This window comes from Lycorma delicatula, chromosome 7 (assembly GCF_047948215.1).
Source record: "Lycorma delicatula isolate Av1 chromosome 7, ASM4794821v1, whole genome shotgun sequence".
Lineage (NCBI taxonomy): Eukaryota > Metazoa > Arthropoda > Insecta > Hemiptera > Fulgoridae > Lycorma > Lycorma delicatula.
The window spans coordinates 96,856,145-96,883,442 of NC_134461.1; the positions used below are offsets into that span (position 1 = coordinate 96,856,145).

Consider the following 27,298-nt stretch of genomic DNA (forward strand, 5'->3'; position numbering starts at 1 on the left):
AAAATTAAGGGAAAATATAGTTAAAATCTGTAAAATTTATAATTTTGCACGGTCATACCTGTGTTAGAATGATTTCGCTGATGCTTTTCTTTTATAAATAGCTTCAGGCACATCCCGAATTAATGTCCAACAGTAATCGACTATCATTTTAGTATTCCATTTCCCTTTACAACGGCTTTCCATCACTGAAATATCTTGGTGGAAACGTTCACCGTGTTCGTCACTTACGTCTTCGAGGTTGTCCGGTAAAAAATCTAGATGTGAGTGGAGGAAATGTATTTTCAAAGATATATTACATCCCATAGCTCTGTTTGAAGTAAGAAGTTGATTAACAATGTCGTGGTAATTGTCGGATTTTTGTTTGCCGAGAAAACTTTGCAAACGTTTTTAAATGAAGCCCAAGCTGCACTTTCTACATTATTTAACATTGAGTTAAATACATTATCTTTGACCAACTCTCTTATTTGAGGACCAATAAATATTTCTTCTTTAATTTTTCCTTCACTTACATTCGGAAATTTCTGCCTGATGTACAAAAATCCGGGACTATCCTTCTTCATTGTTTTTACAAAATTTTTCATTAGTCCTAGCTTGATATGGAGAAAGGGTAAAAACATTCTTTTGGGATCAACTAAGGACTCATGAATAATATTTTTCCCATTTGGAGTTAAGTTGTCTCGTTTCTTCCACTCTTTGGTAACATAAGTTTATCCCAAGCTCGGTTGTTTCATTCGCAAAGAAAACACATGTACTTAGTATAGACTAAGTGCATAGCTAAGTAAAATAGCTATAACTTTCTATTCACCACATATGTTGCAACTATGTTTTTTATAATTTATTTTTTCAAGAACTTCTTTCTTCTCATCGCATGTCTCTTTCAAATTAATTCATAAGCGATTGGTATCGAAGGATATTTATTACCGATGTATGGTAGAACCACTTTTAAACCCTACTTGGACGCATCTATGAAAAGGCACCAGTCCTCAGGTTTATAAACTTGTCGTAAGTGCAACATAAGCTCATCAATATTTGTGTAATATACCAAATTATTTTCATCAATAAAGAACTGAGAAAGTTCTTTTTGTTGGCTTCGAAAGCCCGAAATTTTTTCAGTTCTGCTGACAGTTCTGCTTGATTTTTTGATAAATTTAAATCCCTAATCAAGTCATTTAATTCATCTTGTTATATAAGTTGTTGTTTATTGAAAGATAATTCAAATTCAAAATCATTGTTTTCTTCTTCGGTACTGCCTGATTCTTCACCGCTGCTTTCGAAACACATTCACCGGTAGCTCAGGAACTGGAATAATTTCACTATGAGGTTCAGGTCTGGTTGCAAATCGCAACCAAACATCAAATTGATTTTTGGTGTGTATACTTTTCATGTGAATATCTAAAGCTCACTTTCTAGATTTTTTAATTTCTATCTTGAAAGTTGAAAAATTTTGAACAATGATTGCAAATTCTCCCCAATTTCGACTGTAATACTCGAATTTTTTTTGTAATTATTTTTTAGTAGTGAATTTTTATTGCTTAACGATGTACATCATTATATATTTTTATTATTCAAGTATTTTCGGCAGTAATTTAAGTTTCAGAAGTTATTGTTAAATTTATTTTTACAAATAAGATTAAAAGTTTGAAATTTAAACAAGAATTTTAAAAAATTATCAAAATGTGTTTTGTTTTTTTTATAAAACGATCTCCATGGCGGAGTGTAGCGTCTCGGTTTTTCATCCGAATGTCCCGGGGTTCGAATTCCGGTTAGGCATGGCATTTTTTATACCTTCAAAATTCTATTTCAGTATTCCCATGTACAAGCTTTTCAAAGCTTCTATGGTGAATTAGTTAAAGCTTATAAAAATTTACCATAGAAGGAAATTTAAAAAAAAAATTGTAATTTTTTTCAATTCTTAATTTTTTAATACATTTTAAAGCTGTTTTAAGGTAGTTTTAAATTTTTTTTATCCTTTGTAAGAAATATAATTTATTTATAGATTCAATAGGTTATAGAATATTAAAAAAAGTCTAGAGTAATGTTGAATAGTCAATTTTTATTTTTGTTAATTTTAACAACCTACTTGTTTTTTACTTTATTCTTCTTCTTTTAATTAATATTTCATGATATATTTGACTATTCATATTTAGAAAAAATGGATTTCTTTTACATAATGTTTTTTAATCTTATATTTTCTGTTATTTATTAATTTACAAAACTATTCGACCATATCTACCAAAATTATTATTCCAGCTTTTGCACTGTTTTAAAGGTAATCTATAGACTTATTAATGTATAGACTAATCTATGTAGATAAGACTAATTAACATAGATTACAGCAGTGGTTCCCAAACTTTTTCAAGTGGCGGCCCCCTTTCCGAGTCGCGGCGGTCTTTTTCAATAAAACTTTTTCCATGGCGCCCTACCTTAAGTAAAAGTATGACTACTCGTAATTAAGAGATAAAAACAAATAAAACTTGTGCATCTTCATTATTTTTTTAACTTTATTAACATTAAATTAATAATTATAAATGTCGTGGTTCAGTTAATTATGAAACTTTTATAATATTTCGCGGCGCCCCTGTGAAGAGACCGCGGCGCACAGTTTGGGAATCGCTGGATTAGACTAATTAATCTTTAGAATAAGCAATTTATAGACTAATAACTTTATTTGGTAGTGTTTTACCAATATATTACCAAATAATGACTGTAGACCAACAAATAGGGAAGGAAATAATTTTTTTTTAAATTCACCATTTATTTATAAAGATATACGATTTAACAATCAATTATTATACGTATAGTAAGTAGGTGTTTGATTAGTAGATTAAATTTAAATAAAATTAATCCGTAATATGTTGTTATTAATTCTAATGGTGATGCAAATTAATGTAGTCTATTTCTTATTAAAGTAATTGGCAGGAATTTGTTGATCTACATGAATTCACTTAAATACAGCTAATAAATATAAATGTAAAATTACATAAGCTACTTTATCTTCTTAAAACCACTTTTAAATATGGTTATATGTGATACTACCACCAACCTAAAATATGTAATATATATATATATATATATATATATATATCTTAAGCCAACACATTCAATGATAAACCTTAAAAATAAAAGTCATAAGTCATACAAGTTATAAAGGATTACTAAAAAGGGAAGATTTATTTTATTATAGAGAAAAGAGTATGCATTAGGAGGAAGAGGGGAAGAAGAGAGAAAGAGAGTTCAATCAATTGTGGTATCGTGGTGTTAGGAGGCGAGCAATAGAAGTTTCCTATTACTCAATCCAGTTGGTTCCTGTTTCCTGTTGAAATAAAAAGTTCTCTCCCCAAACAGTATATATAACGTCCGTCAAAATACTGCGACGTAATATTTGGTACATTTTTATCTCAACAATTTTTTTTCATTTTAATGCTGATAAAAGAAATTAGTTGAAGTTTTTGCTTATGTTTACCAATAACAAATTTTAATAATTACTTTGTATAAATATGAATTAACATAATAACAAAATATTCGTAATATATATATATATGTTTTTGAATTAGTGCTATGAGGTTCATTGTCGCTCCCAAAAGTATACGTTCCTCTCTAATAACTGTCTCCCCTGTGCGAAAAATAACAATATTTCACCGCAATTTCACGTAAATTTATTTGATATGTTCGTATTTTTCCAAGAAATTTTTTTTTATTTTTCAACATATTTTTCTTTAATGGCTATACATTTGGTCTAACGAGGCTCGAGTTTGTCGATGAAGTATGATTTAAATAATTCTTCAAAATAAACAAATGTTTTGACCATAACCTCACCATTTCTAGTAAATCTCTTTCCAGCAAGCCACATCTTCGTATTTGAAAATAGATAATAGTCCGAATGTGCTACGTATATCGAATAAGAAGAATGCGGAAGAATTTTGTAGCGTAATTTTAACAATATTGCCGTTGCGATTGCAGAAGAGTGAGCTGATGAATTGTCACGATGAAGAAAAGTTTTTTTTTTCAAATATGACCGTTATTTCTTTACATACTTATACGATCCAGTAAAGAAATATGTTAGGTTATAGTTTTACCCTACTCTAGAACGTCAAAGAAAATTATGTAACAAGCATCTCAAAATGCTCGTCCTTAAGAAAACAGGAAAGATAATCATGACCTTTCCTGTTGATTCAAGAAAGGTCATGATTTCCTTTCGGAAATCATAAAAACTGTTCCTTCCGAACAGTTTTTTCGCCTTCTTTGGATGAGTTAACATACTGTTTTGGCTATTTCTTAGTTTCATACTTTAAAAGTGTATCCAGATTACCACACTTGTCAAGTTTACACACTTTCAATCTTCTACTTCTGTCACCAAAGAATGGATTTTTCCCCATATTCTCTGCAGTTGTAATCTCAATAGGCCGTTCGGAACGTTCAGAGTCGTTTGTGCTCATATGATCGATCCGAAAATAACCAAATCACGTATAAACTGCTGATCGATAGAGTTGACTCACAATATTTATCGGGCTTGGCTTTAGTTTCTTCTGGGGTTTTCCCCTTTCAAAAAGTAGTATTTGATCTCTACATGAAAATCTCTTTCCTTTTTTTTTAAATGGACAAAATTCACAATACAGAAAAAATATTGTGATTCAGGTGATAGTCACAACAGAATTATGAATGAATCTGACTGATGCTTTGTATATGCTCCGAGCTAAGATGCGGGAAACTATGATAACCGGAAAAAAAAGTACGAGTGACCTTTTGACTTTGCACGGACTTCAGATACCTTTCTTATATTTAATAAAAGTGCATACTATCCAATTATATAGGTTGGTAGTTTTTTAATAACTTTTAATATATATTTGTGAGCTAAATAAAACAATTGAAGGTTTTAAAATGATGATTAATTGATACTGCCCCGTAATCTTATAACAATTCTTGGTTAATTCCTGGCCGGTCAGCGTGGCGCGAGTGGTAGTGTCTTGGTCTTTCATTCGAAGGTCCCGGGTTCGAATCCTGGTCACGCATGGCATTTTCACGCGCTACAAAATTGTCAATTCATCTCATTCTCTGAAGCAGTACCTAACGGTGGTCCCAGAGACTAAAATGAAATTGTGTGTGGTTAACTCCTGGAATAGTTCTTTAAATTTTCACTTTAAGTATTTTTACTTATATTAAATATTAGTTTTTATGATACTCTTTTATTGCAATCCAGTATAATTGCGTTGCCGCAACACCATTTATTATATACATTATTTAAAAGTAGGGGAAAAAAAAAATATATATATATATAAAACCTTTTTTTTTTGTTGTGGGTTTCACGTTGTTTTAATAAATTATTATTATTATTATTATTATCAATATTATTATCATTGTTGAGTTCCTTCACCCTACAATAATTTTTAAGACCGTGCGTTAATTAAACCCAACGATCAAATTTACACCGGCAATACATCATAATTTTATCTGGATTCAAACTGGAGATTTTCAACATCAAAAATAATTGTGTTGAAAAGTTTTAGATAATTTTTTTTCTTTTAAATTCTACCTCATCAATTGAAATACAACAGATTGGAATACAATTAATTATTTTATGCCTCGAGATAAAAAAAATTCAATTATAACGTTAACATTACACTTCTTTATGTATATGATAATTGTAAATTAAATAACAAGTAGCACTTCAATCGCTTCTGGATTAGAAAATTTAATATAAACCAAGTATAAATAAAGTCGTACACACTCTCATAACATGATCTTATTACAATTGTTAAAATAAGCAAATAACAACTGTACAATTGTCTGGTGTAGTCAGTATTATTATTGTTGTTAGTGCATAAAACGCAAATATTTTATTATATATATATATATTTTATTACTTTCTTTATTATCTTTATCACTGTATTATAATGTAGTTCTATTACAAACATAAAATGTTAAATCCAATGTTTTTTAACACTATTTATATTCACCTGACTTTTTAAATATATACATACATACATATATGCCTGCCATTATATTACATTTATTATCTGATGTAACTCGTTCCAGTGGCTCGCTCTAGTTTCGTGAGAACGAAATAATTGCCTATTCTCATCGCATAGCATTTATTATTAAAATGAAAAAAAAATCTGTTGTACGATTAACATATCAGTGATTATTGTAAATAGGTCTAAATATTTTATAAATAAAAAAAAAAGAAAGAAAAGAAATGTATAACTAAACTTTATTCATTTAGAGCCGATAGCCGACATACATATTTAATAGACGTTTCTTTTATATCAAGACCTACAAACATGATTATTTCTCAGGAATAGCTAAATAAAAAATTATTTATTTCAGAGACGAGCTAGCAATATAAATGAAAATGTGGAATTATTATCAGCGTGTTGCTCACTAGATCACCCTTGGATCGTCCTTTAAACAAAAAAGTCCTTAAAAGTTAAGGGTCAATTAAATCACCGGATTCGTTAAAAATTATCCAATACGTCCTGATTTATTTAAATATTAATGTAATTTTATTATGCAGTATTTTTATTTCCTTGTATGAAGTATTCGTGTTTTTAGTCCTTGTACGAAGTATATAAAGAGATTCATACATCTGGGATGGGAACTTCTGTAGATCATTCTTTTAAAATTAATGTCAGATAAAAAGGGATCTAAAATCTTTACTAGGATTAGATTACATCTGAAGGAACTTTTATTTCAACTTTAGGAATAAACTAAAGCTCATGACATATCTGAATAGATGGAGTGTACTTATATCTCGTGGAGGAATGTATTAGATTAGATTGGATATTGATTAGATTATTGTATAAAAATTAGAAAGTTTTTAGGTTTCCGGTGAGAAATTACAGAAGTGTATTGAATAGTGTTTTTTATTGATCTTGTAACGAATGGTGAATTGTAAGAAGACCAAGGAAGGACGTTGGAATTATTATAATGTTTGGAATGAATAATAACACAACAGAAGAGTTATTAATCATTTTTTATTAATTTACTATTACTATTTATTATTAATAATTTTTATTACATTTACTGGAGGAAATAAAAACAGGTAAAAAATTATCAGCGTGCATTACTGTGCGCAAGCGTACTGCCGAGTTAATTGTCTGCAATAACTCGATTGTTTGTCAACGGATTTTTACAATTGAGGTGTCATTTTGATCAAAATAAAATACTTAATAAATTTTGTAAAAGTAAAAATTTTATCAAAGAAATAATTACAACGATATTGAAGATTATACAATTAAGATGGCCGCCATTTTAACAATTTTGAAGGTGACATTTTCAGAAATTTTTTTGTAGAATAATACAACAGTCTTAGATCTCCCAAATTTAAATAAAGTAGGTTTTTACCCGTTCCTGAAAAATATTTTTTTTTGTTGAAAATCACAAAATGGCGTACGAAAGAAAAATAAAGCAAAACAGGACTAATGTCGATATGAAATTATTTGCTCAATTTGGTGTTCTGAATCAGTTCCTGAAAGTTCGGCGAATACATCACAGAACACTCTGTATGTGTATATACTGTATATGGCGAATACATCACGAAACACTTTGTGTATATATATTATACACACATGTATTTTTTCACACACATTTTTATTATTTTTTTTACACACATGTATTTTTTCTTTTACTTGGTAGAATGATTGTTTCTATTTTATTTTCTCTCTTCAACCGTTGTTTTACACATTAATTACAATAAAACATTTACTTATGTGTAATATGTATGTGGTACACGTTTTACAGGTACATCAAGGACAAAATATTTTTAAAGAAATTTGGTTGTACGATGAACTTTAAAAGAACAAAATCTACGAACCATTTACTTATATAACATTGACATACACAAAGGATTTATAAATGAAATGTTACAATCATTTTTAAGGTCAGCATTAATATTTATTATAGGGTTGGGAATATTTCAACCCCTTTTAAAATACAATGGATGTAAAATTTCACGGTTTATACTTTTTAATTTTTTTCTAGCTTTATTGTTTTCCCTTCATTATTGTAACAGATCGTTGAACTCTTGTCACAATAAGAATAAAAAAAAGATGGGATATAAGAAAACAAAAAGTTTTATCAGACCAGAGACATTATCTTCTTTTAAATATGTTCTATTTTATTTATTCTATCACCGTTACGTGTTTTTAACTATTATTAAAGAGAGAGTTAAAACTTGTTTAAAAAACATGAAATGAAATATAAAACTTTAATATAGTATTTCATGAAACCAGTTTTCATGATACTGTAATGCAATTTTAAGTTAAATAATTTTTAAATAGAGATCTTTAAAAACAAAACGTTACACTACATATATTTTTTTTAACATTCACTGGAATTTTATAACCTATCATAAAAGAGTTGTAAAACTATCATAACTTTGCCTGCACTGTAATTCGTGTTTTTACTGAAATAGTGTAACATAAAAATAATGCTACAGTAAACTTTCAACCTAATAAATTAAATGCTATTCTAACAAAAATGAACACAAATAACAAGTAAATGGATGTAGAATTAATTTAATTTTATAAGAAGTCTTTAAATAAAATTTAATATATAAATTTGGTAAATATTATTGAACTCTAAATTAAAAGAAATTATGAAAAAACAGTTTACAATAGTCGTATTATACCTTTCTTGATGAATTTAAAAGTTAATAATTAATTCTCTTCATAGTAACGTGTAAAAAATCAAGGGTGGTCCTGTTTTAATCCGATTCGTATCTGTAAATTCCATATATTCTTTTAATTTTAATATTTTTCTTGATGATACTACACAAAAATTAAAGAAAAGTAATGTAATTTGTTTCAAATTTATGCAATTAGAAAAACGCTAAAATATAATAAAAATATATTGTGTTAATTGTGAAATAATTGGTTATTCTTATTTTACTCGTTAAATTTGAAGATTTTTCTGTTATCTTCTAATCTTAATGTAATATGAAAAAAAGGCTTGCTATTTCAAAGAATTTTTTTTTTAATTCAGAATAATAGTTCTGATAAGCTAATTAAGAAAATAAAGTATAAGTATATTAATGATATAAAACAATCACTACTACGTCATAAATAAAATTTTATTTATAAATAAAAATGTAGGTAATGATGAAATTATCGGCGTATCCTATTACTTTCTTTTTCTGTTTAGCTTCCGGAACCACGTCAGGTATTACTTCAGAGGATGATATGTATGAATATGTAAAAATTAAGTGTAGTCTTGTATAGTCGCACAGGTCAACCATTCCTGAGATGTGTGGTAAATTGAAACCCAACCACCAAAGAACACCGGTATTCACGATTTAGTATTCAAATCCGCATAAACGTAACTGCCTTTACTAGGATTTTCATTAGATCTACATTTAAAATTTTCTAATTCCTCAGTTAGAGAATAATGACCAAGATGGACGCCATTACTATCAGCAAGACGAGATACCACATCACTACCGCCTAGAAGTCCGAGATTTTTTTGATACTCAATTCCCAGGTCGGTGCATCGGTCGTAAAGATCCAATCAGGAAGCAAGGTGCATGATCACCTTGCTTCCCAGATTTGACACCGCTAGATTTCTCTTTTGTGTGTTTTTACTAAAGATCGAGTTTATATATTGCCTTTGCTTGCTGATCTTATTGTGCTAAGATTTCAAATTAACGCCGTAGCTGCAGAAGTAACGTCCGATTTGCTGGCTAAAGTTTGGAATGAAATTGACTTTAGGTGAGATGGATGTCGCATTACAAACGTAACCTAAATGAATGATGTGTTTTTTTATGAAATGAGACCTCAGCCGAATCTGTAAGTTATCTCAATAAATTTTCACGTGCTTTTGAAGTTGTGAAATTCTTTTTGAATCGCCTGGTATAACATGATTATTATTGATCAGCTATGATAATGTACTCTGAATATTCCTTTAATAAAATTTTATACGAGTAAAATTATTAGACAAAAACCTTTACACGAATCTATCTCTAATTTACTTTATTTTTTAAATACCTTATCCCATGATGTCGATATAAGTAATCGAAAACGCTGGAGCATTTTTTTTTATTATATTTTATATTGAAATAAAACTTGCTTTATATTGATTAATTTTTAAAAATTTAGTATAATATTACATTAGAATTTATTTGAATAAAACATATATACTTCGTAATTAATAAAATTATTAACAATTGAAATTTTTATTTAAAATCGGTAAATTTTACATTTAAAAAAAAAATTTAATTTAATAATTTAACATTTAAATACTTAATTAAAACAAATAATATTTATTATATATTATTTATATTGAAATAATTATGTTGGCCCAGAATTGAAAGGAATAGACAAGTATACCAAACTAGTCAGATGACGGTATATTTATAAAATAAATATTAATAATATACTATTCTATTATTTTTGTTTAATTATTTTTTTAAAAAAAGCAAATATATACGTACATATTGGTCCATTTATGTTTTAAAAACACATTTATATAAACATGGTTGCTCTCGTTTTTTGTTATTAGTATTATTCTTTTTATTAATTTCTTGGAATATACTTATATCATTAACCATATGTTATCTATATGACCTTTTAGTTAAACAATTTACTTAAAAAAATTATCAAAATAAATATTTAACCTGAATATTTTAGATAATAAACAGTAATAATATTATCACTGTTAGTAGATGTTTTTTAAAAAAATAAATAAATAAAATAGGTCGTTCAACTTAAAAAAATACAGTTTGTATCAACTAGTTAAAAGTTGATGTAACTCATTATTACACGAATTATTTTAATCTTCTTTATTTATTTTAATGTGTACCAGATTAATATAAAACTGTTTATTAAAAATAAATCAATTATAAATAATTACACATTTCATTTTATAATATATTCTTAGAAGTGGCATGTTGAAAAGACAATCAACACAAAAAAATAAATTTGATAACTGGTTTAATAGGATAATAAAAATATATATGTTGTTAGGTATTTAGAGATCCATTATGTTTTTGAAAATGGTAGGGTTTTGAAACTGCTGCTGTAACGGTCAGTTCATTAAAAAAAAATGTTAATAATCTAGCTTTGATGTTAAAAAAATAATTATTTGAATACGAGTCAAAAAGTAACCCTACCAGTTATGAATTTGAAAATAATAAAAATAATAATTATTATTATTATTAATTTTATCATTATACTTAATAAGGAAAAAGTGCAAATAAAAAATGTAGAATTGATTTTTGTATAGAAACTTTTTATAAAAAGTGTCGTATCTCTATTGACAATACTTTGAGCCGTTTAAGCAAATCATATATATATTATCAGAATTACAATATAATTTTTAATTTTTCTTATTTACAACAGAAGTCAAAGCTTTGAAATACAATCACTTTGAAATAGTCGAGAACAGGTCAATATCGATGTGACGCTGTCATTTAATTCTAAGCTTCTGAATTCATCAGATTTTATTTTTCAATAGCACTTCATTAACCATATATATTATCAAACCCGCTGATTTCTAGGTGCGATCAACGATTAATTTTTTTAAATCTATAAAAAAAGAAAACATTTTCTCAGATGAAATTCATCGACGGTTAGGCGAAGTGTATGGAGACGATGTGATAAACAAGACAAAACATACGAAAATAGTGTCAACAAAGGGAGAACAGACATGCAAAATAAAGCTTGATATGGACGCTCATCTATAAGTGATATTCATTTATAAGTTCTCGTTGAGGAACAACAGTTCCAAATTTTTCAGGATCACTATGCTCGTTCATTTTCCTCTAGTTCTGTTTGAGGTAGTGAAAGTTTTGAAAATTTATGTGTCCTTGCTCTACGATAATTTGCGTCGCGTTGTGGTAGAGTAGACCACGGGGCATACCCACTGGGTTGGTCTAGTGGTGAACGCGTCTTCCCAAATCAGCTGATTTGGAAGTCGAGAGTTCCAGCGTTCAAGTCCTAGTAAAGGCAGTTACTTTTATACGAATTTGAAAACTAGATAGTTGATACCGGTGTTCTTTGATGGTTGAGTTTCAATTAATAATCACACATCTCAGGAATGGTCGAACTGAGATTGTACAAGACTAGACTTCATTTACACTCATACATATAATCCTCATTCATCCTCTGAAGTAATACCTGAATGGTAATTCTCGGAGGTTAAACAGGAAAAGAAAAGGTCAAATGATCAGAAACTGATTGGTAAAACTCTCTTAATAACCAATATTAAAAAATTCTATCTTTAAATGTTTCATATCACGACATTAATTGAGTATACATTATATTTTTTTTTTATATAGTTCTTTTCTTTTCGGATATTCAGTTTTCCCATCATTTTTAATTCTTATGTAGAATTTCTTTTTAATTCTTGATTTTTAATGAAATTAATTTATATCTAATTATCACTTTTAAGAAATTGCTTTATAACATTAGCGTTATTTAATGTAATCACCGAATTATATTTTTATAGTTTTAGAATTTATAAGTCAAAAATACATAATTAATACTTTAAATTTAATAATGTTTTTAAATAAATCAATTTTAAATTATTTATTTATATTTATAATTCTATTATTTATGGATTTTTTATGAGTATCTTTAAATTACAGATAAACTGCCGCTAATTGATTTTATAAACGTGAATTTAATTAAGGATTTTATTTTTACCTTATTAATGTTTAATGAGTAGATTTAACCACACCCATTTCTATAATAAATTATCTCTTTCATAGTGTAATAAATAAATATATATATATATATATATATTAATGTTCTCTGGTAAAGCTTCTGAATGCATAATGACTTTTGTATGTGTTAGGTTTATTTAATTTTCAATAAAATCCAAATTCACGCTTATTGACGCTTATACTCACGCTTATACTTGTAAATAAAATATTATTCCAGAGTATCCTAATCGAATACTAAGGTCAATCAATCTACTTATTCTACTACTGCAGAATATCCTGAAGCTGTTTCTAAGTGGGCTATATTTTCTTTAACACAAAACTGCACTTAAAATGCCAGCTAATTGCCTTGTTATTTTTAAAGAGTATCATTGTTAAATCCATTTCGTTTGTTTGTTCTGTATTTTAATTGTAATTTATTGAAATTGTGATAAATATTCATTTGCTGTACATAAAATATTTATACATGTTTGTTAAAAGCTCTGTTTACTTGAATGTTTTCTACATCTAAATTTATTGTATTGTACCTACTTTAGAGCAAACAGCACTGATAACCTATTGTATTTTTAAACATGAATGAACCGTAATAATGCATTAGACGGTCGTAATAATGTATTATATGACGTTAAAGAATGTATGCTACAACCTAATATTAATTGACACGTAAGATTTTACATCAGTAAAATGTAAGTATTTGTGACGGAAAACATTTTATTTTAAGCTGCGCCTGTTTCAGACCGATGAACATCGTATCCAGAATGTTTCGTAGTTCGAATCTGAAATCTAGTTTCATTCTAGATTCTAATACTGTGTTCAGCACATTAGTTGATAGTTGATTCTAAAACTTAAAAGAAGATGAGGGTTATAGAATGACATCATGACCAGCTGAAACTCATTGTAAAACGATAATTTTGTTTCCATATGTGGAACTAATATACTTCTTAGTTTCCTCTTTGTTCAACGCTAATATATTTGTAATGTTTCAGTGTAAACTATATGTAGAGGTTTACATATGCTAGTACAGCCGAGAAAATTATTAACATGCGGTTAGGTTTAGGCAATCAAATAAAGAGGGCCACGCCAGTTTGATTCTAGTAAAAATGCCTTGCAAGTCGACTCGGCTATTGCTGGTATATATCTGTGCTAGTATATATCCCCACTTCTGAATTATTGATAATGGTTACCAACCACGCCCAGCATATCAGAATAGTTAGTTGTTACTTGCATGTCGATTACTTGTTTATCATTGCTTTTCATTTGCTGAACGTTTTACGGTTGTAGTCGATTGTTTAAAATGAGTAAATATAATGAAACGATGACATTAGAGTTTAACAGAATATGTATTAAAGAAAAATCTTATCGGGAAATTAAACGTATAGATTACTGGAATAAGCATGTGGAAGAAAGTGCTCATGAAAGGTTATCGGAAGGACTTTTTTTGCCAGAGTTTAGTGTAAAATAAATAATAACACTGATTGATCCATTTCCGCTCCCCTGAAAATAATGACTACGCAACATACTTTCTAACGTCGGTCATGCAGGAAGGTTCATGGTGGTCTGCACCAGACGAAGTGCATTCGATTAGAAACAATACCTATCCGAGAGAGGTGATAGATCTGATTGGCTGAGATTGATCTGAGCGATTCAGGAGGCCGAAAATAAAACAGTACTCAATAGGGCTGTGTGGAAGCTGAGAAGGTTATTGAAGACTATCAGAGACGAGACGTTCAAGGATTATATTGGAAATTTTTCTAACCTTAATAGGGATGGTTGGACCTTATGGATGGCCACGAAAGGACTACGACGATCCACAAAGACACTATCTGCACTTCAGGGAGGTACTGGATCATGGGAGAGGAATGACAAAGAGAAAGCCGATTATTTGTTTCACACTTAGGCGAAACTTTTCAACCACTTATGAAGAGTGCCGTAGTGGTGAGGATATTAAAGACTTCTTATAGAGCCCAATGTCAGCCAGCTTTCCGATTAGATCGATCTCGACAAGGACGTTATTGAAGTTAATCAACCGTTTGATTTAGTGACGCCTAAAATGCTTATTATGCTACCCCTTAAAGGCATCATGTACATTAAGGATCTCTTTAACGCTGTCCTGCATATGCCTTTACTTCACAGCGGAATGGAAGGTATCTCAGATGGTAATAATCTTGAAACCAGGAAAGTCTGCTCACGAAGTTTCTTCGTACAGACCAATTAACTTCTTATCTAATCGTCATATCTAAATTATTTGAAAAGCTTTTAATTATTAAGTGAAATATTCTTTTACTAATCAACTTTAAGAACATTGCTTAGTGATAACCTTTGTTACGGACTGACTTATTATGGGAGTTCCTTAAGAACCCTAGGTGCTTATTATCAAATGATTTACTTATCGTTCCACTTATGTAAATTAATAGACGTTTGTAAATATATTACTTGTGGAACAAAAAAATTACATATCTAAAAAAAAGTTCATTTATTTAAACTACATGATATTTATTTAAGTTAGACTGTTTTATTTAAAAAAATAAATAAATAAAAAACAGAAAAATACGATTTCTAAAACATTTCCAAGTAACATTTTAGTTTTGTTTCATTATTAAGTTTTATGTCCGTGAAAGCTGTAGGTGGAAATAAATAGACTTTCTTACATACATCGACTGTTAAACATATAACTTTACTTGTCAAGTGCCAGTCTGATAATAATACATATTTATATATACAAAACTAAAGAAATAATGTGTAATGATCACTGGTTGATTTAATTTGGTATTGCTTTATTATGTTAATTTTATGAAGAGAGAGTACCTTAGCGTGTTACATCAGTAAATTTAAAAAAAAAAGAAATAAAATAATAATAATAAACTTTATACAGCGTAACCACATTCCAATTTACTCCCAACTAATAATAAATTTATCAGACTACCTTACTTAAACTATTATTAGTTTACATAACGTAGTTTCTATTTGAATAAATGCATTTTAACTTTTGTATTTATATTCGCTATTTGACATATGCGACTAAAAAATAAATGTACGTCTGCAAAATGCTTGAATATTCGTATATTATAATCCATATCATGTAGTCTAATTTTATGAAGGAAATGTTAGTGTTGTTTAAAAAGAACTTGTCCTATCAATCAGACTCTGATTTATCTTAACCTATGCAGTACACACAACCGACATTACTAATATAACACACCTACCTTGTTTGTGGTATGTATTTTATGGTTGCAAACTATATATTATACTGCTTGGACCATATGGTGTACAATATGATATTTCTTCTTGATTATGTAGAATTGTATTTCATGAAAAAAATATGGTTATTTTATTTAATTAATGTATGATGATAGTAAACAAAACAAATTAGCTTTTCGAAAATAATTAAAATTCCGCAATGATGACTCCAGTAAATAATAATTTCCCATTAAATTTATTTAAATAATTTATTAGAAATTGTAAATTACTAGTAGACAACGTTATATCTATTTCTTTTAAATATTTATGACCGAAGTAACATAAACGTTTCGAAGTAACATAAATATTTAAATCATTTTTTTATCTACTCGAATTGCAAAACAGTTTGAAAACTTTTAAAAACAATTTTCCTTATCCAGGTATGATTAATCATCAACCAACATACTGACGTACTTCTTTTTTTTATATTTCTAAAGACTTTTATTAATTATTTTTAATATTTCGGCTGTATAGTTTTACCGTATACCAAACAAAGGAAAGATAAATTTTTCATGACTGAGTTTTTTTACAAATCCTGATAATTCATGACCCCTTTAACAAAAATAGCATAATTTTAGCATCTCAGAAAAATTTCTAAAGATTGTATGTATGAATACATGTTGGCCTCGTTTTTGTTTAATATTTCTAGACTGATAGACAGATTTGGATGAAATTTGACACAATTATTTCTATACACGGACTATTTTTTCCATTTAATTTTGCTCACAATTGGTCAAGGGGTCAAATAGACCTTACGGATCCCCCCACTATCTCAAAATGTTATTTAAAGGATAGGTAAAGTATGCCACTTAGATGGCCCCTGATGGTCTTTGGTTCACATCTCTTTATAAAAGGAGTGAAGAGGGTGTAGAAAAAACATGTTGTTTTCCTTTTTTGTCGTTTGGAATTAAAGTGTCATTTTTGTACTAATTAGGTGATCCGTTATATTCGTATGTCATTTTGGTTACTTATTTGGGTGATTTCATTCAGAGATGGGAAGATAAGCCTAATTATTTTGTTTTTTCGGGTCAATTATAGTTTGGCGAAATATTTTCAGTCTGGTTTAACCGATTTTTTATGAAATTTTGAACGATGACTTCTAAGTATGAGTTATGATACTAATCAATTTTGTTACAATCGGTCAAGGAGATAGGAGCATACGGACGGTGACTACCGGTCCCGTATTTTAAAATGTTACTCAAGAGTAGAATAATTCTTTTACACAATTCTTTACATTCTTTACGTACTTTAATAATCCACGTAATTTTTCTCCTGAGAAATAACCTTTCCTTTCGTTTTCCTGTTTAGCCTCCGGTAATTACCGTTCAGATAATACTTCAGAGGATAATATGTATCAGTGTAAATGAAGTGTAGTCTTGTACAACTCAGTTCTACCATTCCTGAGATGTGTGATTAATTGAAACCCAACCACCAAAGAACACCGGTATCCACGGATCTAGTATTCAAATCCGATAGTAAAAATAACTGACTTTACTAGGACTTAAACGCTGGAACTCTCGACTTCCAAATCAGCTGATTTGGGAAGATGCGTTTACCAGTAGACCGACCTGGTGGGTTAACCTGAGTAATAACTTACCTAATGCGAAGTTCTCTATAATCAGAGTTAATTATGAAATTCTGCCGGCTTTTTTTTTTCTTAAAACCTAAAAGAAATATAATGTATTTTCTTTATATTATGAGTTTATAATTGTTGAAGTAAGTCACCTTGAAATAAATAGACAAACTTAATGAAAGTATAAACATAATGACCCAGATAAAAATTATGTAACAAGTCGTATTAAAACCAGGTAAATCTCTTAGTATTCATCTAATTACATACATTTTATTGATATTATATTATGTAAATTAATGAATTTGATAGAACTAACTGGCGGAAATAATATTTTTATATTAAAGTAAAAATATTTAAGTCCAAATACGAGAACCAAGGTCGACATTAGATTAACCATACTATGATAAAAATATTTTATGGATTATGAAGGTGAGTAGCAATACGTATTTTCAGAAACTTTTAATTGCTTTAACGTGGAATGTGTTAAATAATTAGATAAATATATTATCATTAACGTTGTAAATATTTTTACATAAATCACACTTTTTTTCTATACAAATATTTATTTTATGTTTTTTTTATTAAAATTAAGAAAAAAACGGAAATATAGTAATAAAAAAATAATAATAGTAATTAAATTAGTCGTTACTACTAATCATCATGGTTAATATTTTTTATTTATCATATGAACCTAAGAAATGTTTTTTAAGATAACCTCTTTTTAATTTATTAATCTGAAACAATGCCTTGCGCTGAAATAAAAAATGTATATATATATTATAAAAATCATAGGTAGATAACAATGAACAGTTATTGTTAAGAAAAAAGAAAAGTATTTATGTACAGAACCATTGAACATTATGTATGTATTTTTATCAAAGTTTTAACCGGCTGTAAAATATTACGACTGAAAAAATGTAGTTTTGTCAACAAAAAAAATGAAAAAAGGCATTAGAATGTACTTTGCTAAATATTAATTGCATTAAAATATTTTAATTAATACACCTCTACAAAAAATGAGGTACATTTTTATTTTAGGAAGCATTAGAGTCCAGCTTTAACCGATATTAGTATTAGGCTTATTCTTAATCGCCGGAGAAGTATATAGGCAGACTATTCGCAATCATGTTAGCCAAGGAAGTATAAGATTCACAGATCCCTATGGAACTAGTGGAATTCTGAAGCAGTCTCTAAACTAAAGAAATTAAACTATTAAAGAAGAAATTATGTATGGGTGAAAATATGCTGAAAAATATATCCTAGTTGCGGAAAAGTATTAAGACGAGACAAATAACCGTACATAAATTATAAATAAAATTTCTCTAACAGTGTACGCACATGCCATTCTCAACCCTTTAGATATCGAGGAGGCATTATTATCTTGGATGGAAACAGCACACATTACTGTCGACGATTTCGTGTTTTTTTCTTCGGAAACTAGACGGGCTCAAGTTTTCTACCGGAATACCCTCGCTATTCCGCCATATAGTAGTATGGAAGCAGAATTATTTATCTAATCTGCCGGGTTGGTCTAGTGGTGAACTCGTCATCGCAAATCAGCTGATTTTGAAGTCGAGAGTTCTAAGGTTCAAATCCTAGTAAAGGCAGTTAGTTACTCTTGTACGCATTTGAATACTAGACCGGTGTTCTTTGGTGGTTGGGTTTCAATTAATCACACATCTCAGGAATGGTCGACCTGAGACTGTACAAGAGTACATTTACATTCATACATATCATCCTCATTCATCCTCTGAAGTAATAACTTACGGTGGTTTCGGAGGCTAAACACAAAAAGAGAGAGAGAATCATCTATCTGAACCGTTCAGTCAGTTCCACATTAGAGGGTAAAAGTTGATGTGATTTTTGGATAGTATTGCTTTTGATGCTTCCCTCCCTTTTGATGCTTTTCCCTCGGGAGGAAAAATGTGAACTTTGATAACTTTGTTATCAAAGTTTCTATAACATTTCTAAATGAAAAAATTAAGTCGTGGACATGATTGTATATTGTACCACATCAATTTATATTTTAAAATTGTATATAAAAAAAAATTAAATTCTTATTTTTCCTTTAGTCTCAATGTCAGAATTTTAAGGCGTACACGATATTTACCAAACGTTGAACTTACCGACGTTGGTCGCTGTAATTGCTTATTAAAACTGTACGTATACTGTCTGTACGCTGTCTGTCCGGAAATCTTGTGCATGCCAAGCCTATGTAGGTCGATCATAATGTCTCTACGTGATTCAGTCGGATTGTACAGACTTTTGTAGTCACGTTGGATTGCACGGATTATTTTTCTGTAGATGACAAAAATTGGTTATAGTTGAACATGTGTATAGTTATCCAGTCTGCCAATTCATTTCAAACTTGTCATAGTTATAATGAACATGGAGCAATTAAAAAGATGAAAACGTTTTGAAATATTTTATTGAGATTTATCAAGGTAATTCGTGTTTATGGAAAGCGAAATCCAACTATTATTAAAAGATTACAAGAATTAAAAGAAAAACACATGAGAAGTTAGCTGAGAAGCTAACACAAAAGATAACGCGGCTAATAAAGAAAGCATAGTAAAATAATAAAAACTTAAGAGGTCGTTAGGGGTAAAGTGAAAAAGCTAAGAACCCATAAAATTAGTAGTAGAAGAAAAAGGAATTAACAAATATTATTTTTGATACTACGATTTGTTATTATTTTTAACGGATCAGGACATTTTCTGAAACATAATAACGAACTTAATAGATCTGGAACTGCGGGGAAAATAGGTTTTTTTTTATCTAGAGTGGAGATACGAATAGTCGTTTCATTCTAACTGCAGGACGACCGGGCAGATATCTGCGTGCATTTGTGTGTGGTGTGTGTGTGTTTTAGGGACTTTATTCGGTATAAAAGGTCTCTTTATCTAAAGGGTTTATTCAACAATCATCTTATCAGGTTAGAATGTCTGTGTAATTTCCGGATAGAAAATAGGGTCACGGATAAGTCCACAAGCCGAACCATCTCAACAAACCACAAAAATACCAGTATTATAGAACACGTTTAATTACAGACCTCAAGAATGATCTATTGGTATTTAATCAAAACCTACTTAACATATAAGAGATTATGGACACGAGAAAGAGGAGGACAAAAAGAGACATTGATACCCATAGAGGGATCTACTACGAGACAAACAAACCTAAAAGCTTCTCCTCCTATAAATTGATATCATGCCTATAATTTCTTGGCATAGCAAAATATACCTCGGAATATACACAAGAAGGAAGCAGCAAATACCTGATCAACGAGATTTCATTGACTATCTCAATTATATTGTCGCGTATTCGCGGGTCGATCAGGATATTGAGAGATTGACAATTGAAAATATTTATATAATACAATTACAATTTATTAGTTAAGAACATAAATAAAATAAGAAAAATAAATAATAACAATGTCAATAAGAATAATAAATAACTCACAATAATAATAATAATAATAATGACAACATTGACAACATGATTACATACAAAAGAGAATTTAAAGTAATAGTTAGGATTTATTTACCATGCCCTGGTCCGGTAACTCTTTTCACGGAACATCTGTTTAGGTGTGTCAGTGGACAGTATTACAAAGGACGATTATTAAACAGACCTGTTACTTTTACCAAAATGGTTTCTTTTAGGCGCTTTCTGGATGCCTCCCATTATTATATTCTACTACTTTCTTCTTAAATGGTAGGAATCCATCACTAAGTACCGTTATACCGGTCTTGTTACAATATGTTAAAACTAATTTTTTTTCTTCCCGGTATTAAATAGCCAGTAGAAGCTGAAGTATTCCTTAAGAAAAATTACACCCCCATTCCTAGAAACGCCTTGAATGGTGTTCAATTGTATAAGTATCCAACTGAACTTGAACCTTCAGCCAAATCTACAATAAAGGGTTTGATATATATTTAGTTGCCATGAAATAAGCACAACCAATAATTCTTATTTTAAGATCATGAAATTCTCGCAAACTACAAACAGCCTTAAGTAAAAATTAAGTACTCCTAAAGAGTTATTTCTAACAGTAAATCCTATTAAAAGTTTTTTTTAAATTATAATTCTGGTCATGTTATCCCGTAGGCATAGGTAAAACAATTAGTGTTCACTTTAATTAATTTTTTTCCTCATAACAATTAAAAAATATACAAAAATAAATTAAATAATACGTCTGCGCTCGGATTATTTTTGTGACTGCTCTGCGGTATGTGGCAAACGATCAAAACCGCCATTAATAGTCTTTTTTAACGTTAAAAAAAGGCTATGAAGTTATTTTCAACCAAGCGAACAAGGGAAGAAACCAGTGAAAGGGGGGTCGTAAAAATAGAATAATTTTTTTTCTCCGGAAGTAGCCCAACAAAGAATATTAATTTCACTACCATGTAAACTATTTTTAAAAAAGAAAGAAAAAAAAATATATTTTTAAAAACTTGAAAAAAAAAAGATAATTTTGTTTGTCCTTAAAATGATATGGAATAAATTGAAATTCGTGTGTTAATAAAATATATGTATGTAAATAGATTTCCGAACAATCTTAGGATTTTACACAACACCCTAGTCTTTTGTGAATATACATATTGCTTTCATCCATCTACAAGAGCTTTGTTTAATGTAAAATTCTTCCTTTTAAAATGAAACATTTAGTTAATAAGAGTGGAGAAATAGACGATAAAAGACATTCAAAACTTTCATGTCTCTGAATCTTTTTGTGTATATACGCCTACATATTTTATAAATACAGAAATAAATTAACAGTATTTTACACTATTTATTAATAGTTGAGTGCTGATATAAACAAATAAAAATGATTCCAAATATCCAACTTTCAATACATTTATTTTACTGCAACACAGTACTTAATTTTTCTCTCCTTAATTTACAATAATTTGTTAACTTTTAAATGGCAAGTTTTCCGATTGTTCTGGATATTTAAAAAATAAATCACATTTATTTTTTTAGGTTTACTCTTTCTTTTTTAAGATTTACCCCTTTAAATAAAATCCATTATTCATATTACATTATGTTTTTAGAATCAGCAGGTATATATACCTGCTGATTACATGCATACACCTTCTTGATCTCAATTGATGCATACACCTTCTGATCTCAATATCTTGACATCTGAATAAAAGACACTAATTTTTTCTGTTGTACTTTGTCAAACCTTACAATTTCATCAAATGGACCAATTTCGATTTTTTTTAAACGAAAAATTGAAATACAAAGATATTTTTCATTTTTTGTCATCAATATTTTAATATTGTATTGTTAATACACTAGACACAATTTACTAGAAGTGGGAGAATTTTGTTATTTATAATGAAGTAACTTAGACATAAAAAGAAGATGGCACAAGTACGGAGAGATATTTCATACAGAAAAAAACTGACTACAAATTTGTAACACTTTCCTGGCATTAGTTAGTTATTCTTATATAGTGGAAAAGTAATGATATATGAAAAAAGTTAATTAAGATTTATTTTTTGGGGTAGGGGTAATTTATGATGAAGTTTTATTGTAAAATTATCATTATATGTTTAAATATGCCAAAAAAAGTTTAAAAAATTAAAAAAGTTGGTACTTTTTTATTTGTTTATGCTTCCTCCCTCTAAAATTACCTTCCAAGAAAATAATTTAATTTTTACAAAACTCTACAATCAATAAAAAGTTACGTAAAATTACTTTTTTTGGGATAAATTATTATAAAATTTTATTATTTAAAGTTTTAATAATATTATTAAAATACATACATACATTTGCACTACTACTATGCCTAGCGAGACATAAAAAAACATTCTGTTAAAAAATATACAATGGAATGGAATGGAATGCAAAGTTGGCAGGAGTTTATTACTCCCTACTTTATCGCAGAACCTGGACAGAGTCCCTTGCGGCTGGATCATTCTAATCGGGCTTGTTTTTTTTTAAAAGGGTTAATTTTTAATAGCCGGTCTAATTTTTTCAAGTTTTGTTTATTATTTATTATTTAGTATTTTAAGGACGGATTTAATTGCATTCCAATCCGTTGTTAAACCGGCGTTATCGAACCCATTTTATGGGCCGACCGTGGAAGGCTAGGCTTATGAAACCTGTCCTCCCGACGTAATTCCCCTTCAGACCGTCCACTGAAGTCCTTTCGGTGCTAACGCTTCACAGGCTAGCAGGAATACGCCACAACGGGGCACCAACTATCAGGAGGGAGCAATGCGACCCCTACTCTGGAGGAATCGCAATTGCTGGTTTAATTTCATTTACTTGTAAGTGTTAAAGGAAAGGTTGTGTAGAAGTTCTTCATCCACTTCTGTTATGGCTGCCTTTCAGGACGCATCTCTGCTGGGCTCTGTTCCGGACTCCAGTCCGTGATGTTGGGACGAGTAGAGGATCTTCTCTCCTCCTCATCTTCTTCTTCTCCCTCTTCTTCTTCCGAAGACCTCTTCGTGCTTCTTTGGCCTGCACTTTCCAAGAATTGGTAGTAACCGAAGTTACATACCATTAACCTTGGAATTCCCGAAGCCCCGAAGGGCTGAACGGGGGAAAGTGCAGGTTTCTTCGCTCTTCCGTGCCGTCAGTGGCTGCTGGGCAGGTGACTGCCGGGCAGGCGGCCGCTGGGCAGGCGGCTGCTGGGCTTGTGACTGCTGGGCTCGTTCCCTCTTTCTTCTTTCTTGAAAGGAAAGGAAGGTAATAGGGAACTTACAGAATGGTGATACCTATTCGCGATCGCGGTTTTGGGGCTCGATTTTCTTAGAAGAAGTAAACAGAAATTATTTACTCCACGTAATTATTAACCTTCAGACACACGTGTGTCCGAGAAGGGGTTGGGGGGACCGCGTGGCCGCAGTGAAGAAACCATTTGTTTTGTGGTGGCTGTTGGTATCTGCAACAAAAGAAGCAGAACACACACACACACGAGAAAAAAAAAAATTTAATTTTTACTTTTCTTTGGACTGGCAGGATGAGAGGACGGAAAGGCCGTTTCCCAAGACGGCACGACGAGTCGTTCCACATCCACGTTTCTCCCGTTTCTGAAACAAGAGAAACAGAACAAAACACACGCGGGAAAAAAAAATTAAAATAAATTTAAAACTTTTGACGGCGTTTTTGTTTTTATGCGCGACTTACCGTATTTGACGTCTTCAGACTATATAACTCGCGGAAATTAAGCACTCGCGACCCCGGAAACGCCTCTGACGCGCTATTCCGTTAATGGCTCTTGCGATATGGAGGCCCCTAAGCCTGGTTTGTCGATTCTCGGCTCCCGCACCGCACCATCACGGTGGTTCGTCCAGTACGGCGTGAGGCCGCTTCCTTACAACTGTCGGGGTAAAATATACAAGAAATAAAAAGATAGCTTTTTTCAATTTACGGGGAAGGGAGGAATTTTGGGGTAAACGTTTTCTAAAAATAGGATAAGCATGCACACGTGTACTGAGTTTATAATAAACCTGGATTATGTTTGAAAAAGTTTGAGAAAATTGGTTAAAATTTTACCTAAAAATTGCCCCATATTCACGAATCTCAGTAAAAGATTTCATCAAAATTGGTTTATCCAGTCAAAAGTTATTAAGATTCAAACACGTCACTATACGTACGTAATATATACGTACAAACCTTGCCCTCCTCACCGGCCTCGTGGCGCGAGTGGTAGCGTCTCGGAGTTCCCGGGTTTGAATCCCGGTCAGGCATGGCATTTTCACACGCTACAAAGCTGTCATTCATCTCATCCTCTGAAGCAATATCTAACGGTGGTCCCGGAGGTTAAAAAAAACTTTACCCCCACTATTTTTTGTTTCTTGGGGGAGGAGGGCACTAAGTCATGAAACGTCAATACCGAAAGAAAAACTCGTATTCCATTTTTTGACTGATTAACATACTTTCCTTCTTGCAGATAGCTCTATAATTATAATGCCAGGACAGTAAAAAGTCGATTATGGATGTAAGAATTAAAAAAAAAAACAATTTTGAGAACATTTCTATGGAGTGTAGCGTTGGTATTGGAAATTGAGGGGTAGAAAAAAACAGGAAATAGGCCCCTTTGAAAAGAGATATTACAGATGTTGGAAATTAGGTGGATCGATAAAAATCAAAACGAAGTCTGATCTGAGAGAAAAAAAGTCTTATCAGTTAATTTGGTAACAAAGGAATCTATGTAAAATAAAAATCGTACATTAAAACAAAGACCGGAGTATTTGAAAGAGATAATTAAGGATCAATATGTTGAGATAAAAGATTAGAACAGATTGAAATGGATAGCAGTATCAAACCAGTCAAGATAATGAATTGATAAAAAGCATAATGATGTGCAGCCTAATATTATTTTTATTTATAATATTTCAGTTCGAAAATTAAAAAAAAAAAAAAAATTGTAGGAAAACTTAGTGATTGTATAGTATATAGTATAGTAATTGAGTGAAAAAATAATATATATTCCCGCACACCAGACAGCCCTTGGTAGTCACAGCCTTAAAAGTTTTCATGTTGACTGTTTACATAAGGTAAATTATTGATAGTTGTTCCATCTACATTTCGCGTCGAGTTTTAAAATTTGAAATTTAAAGAAATAATTGTATTTATTTAGGTTGCAGTGTAGATATTTTGAAGTCTTGTTTTTTTAAAGTTTATTTAATTATATAAGAAATTTTTCCTAATTATATTTCGGAAAGTTGGCAACTAAAAGCAAAAAAAAAAGAAATTTATTTCTAATTCTATTTCGGAAAGTTGGCAACTAAAAATAGAAAAAATACGTTTAAAAAAACTAGAATTTTTTTTCGGTCACTATTTGCTATGTTACTTGAGTAATAAGTGAGAGTTGTGACGTTAGGACGAAGCATAGGAATACATCATTAATGCCCTTGGAATGTAATCCTTTACTCTCACCTTCCAATAAATAATGCATAATATATATAGCTTTAATAGAATTTATAATGATATACTGTTCATTTGAAACGTACTAAATTAATGTTACATGTATACGCATAAAGACATGACAACAAATCAGTTGCACGTGACATTTTGTCATTATGTTAAAGTCACGGACATAAGAGTACTACACAAAGCCATATAAGTATAAAATACGTCCAGAAAATTATTTTCAATATTACAGTTAACAAACAATTTTAATGTATTCATTGAAAAAATTTTAACATTTTTTTTTTCTAGAAAAATAATAAAAATATGCGTATAAATAGAAGTCGAAACTATTAGTAGAAAAATTTTAAATTGAATAAATGTTTTAAATCCATAATTTTAAACGTTGAATAGCATTCTCTGAATTTATTCAATAGGAGTGAAGTGACTTTTGCTGTATAAATATGTCTTATGGAAGATTTATATAATTTTATACTCCATCTACCAAACAGAAACACCCATGTAATTTTAAATTAAACGCATAAAAATGTTAACATTATTCATTTTATTTTTTATTGTTTTTGAATCGCGTAAGCAATAAAAATGTGTTTTCCATTTATTTATTCGACATCTAATATTTATAAACATTCACACTTCAGCTTTGTATAGTCTACGTTGTCAAATTTATGTATAACATATTTTTCAATATTTTACTGTTTAAATTTTTTCAATAAGTTCTTATAAAAATGTTTTACAAACAATTTGAAGTGGACACTACACGACTTCCTTGCACGCCTATTAAATTACATAGATGCATTTTTTAAAATGAAAGGTACATAAAATTGTATTTCATTAATAACTTTTGATATTTTTTCATATATTTTTTTTTTTGTAAAACCTTTTTTCAAAAAAGATTAATTATTAATAAATCAATAAATTTAAATTAAAAAAGGAGTTGAAGTCGA

At 29.8% G+C, this 27,298-nt stretch overlaps 1 protein-coding gene and 1 long non-coding RNA gene across 2 annotated transcripts in view; both read left to right on the top strand.

Moving 5' to 3' along the window:
• Chd64 (transgelin calponin-3) overlaps window positions 1-27,298 on the top strand; it is a 127,590-nt gene that overhangs the window by 15,892 nt on the left and 84,400 nt on the right. The gene's annotated exons all lie outside the window — the stretch shown is intronic.
• LOC142327399 (uncharacterized) overlaps window positions 7,747-27,298 on the top strand; it is a 38,087-nt gene continuing 18,535 nt past the window's right edge. Inside the window, exon 1 of the long non-coding RNA XR_012756979.1 lies at window positions 7,747-7,876. This is a non-coding gene — a long non-coding RNA (uncharacterized LOC142327399). The remainder of the gene's footprint in view (window positions 7,877-27,298) is intronic.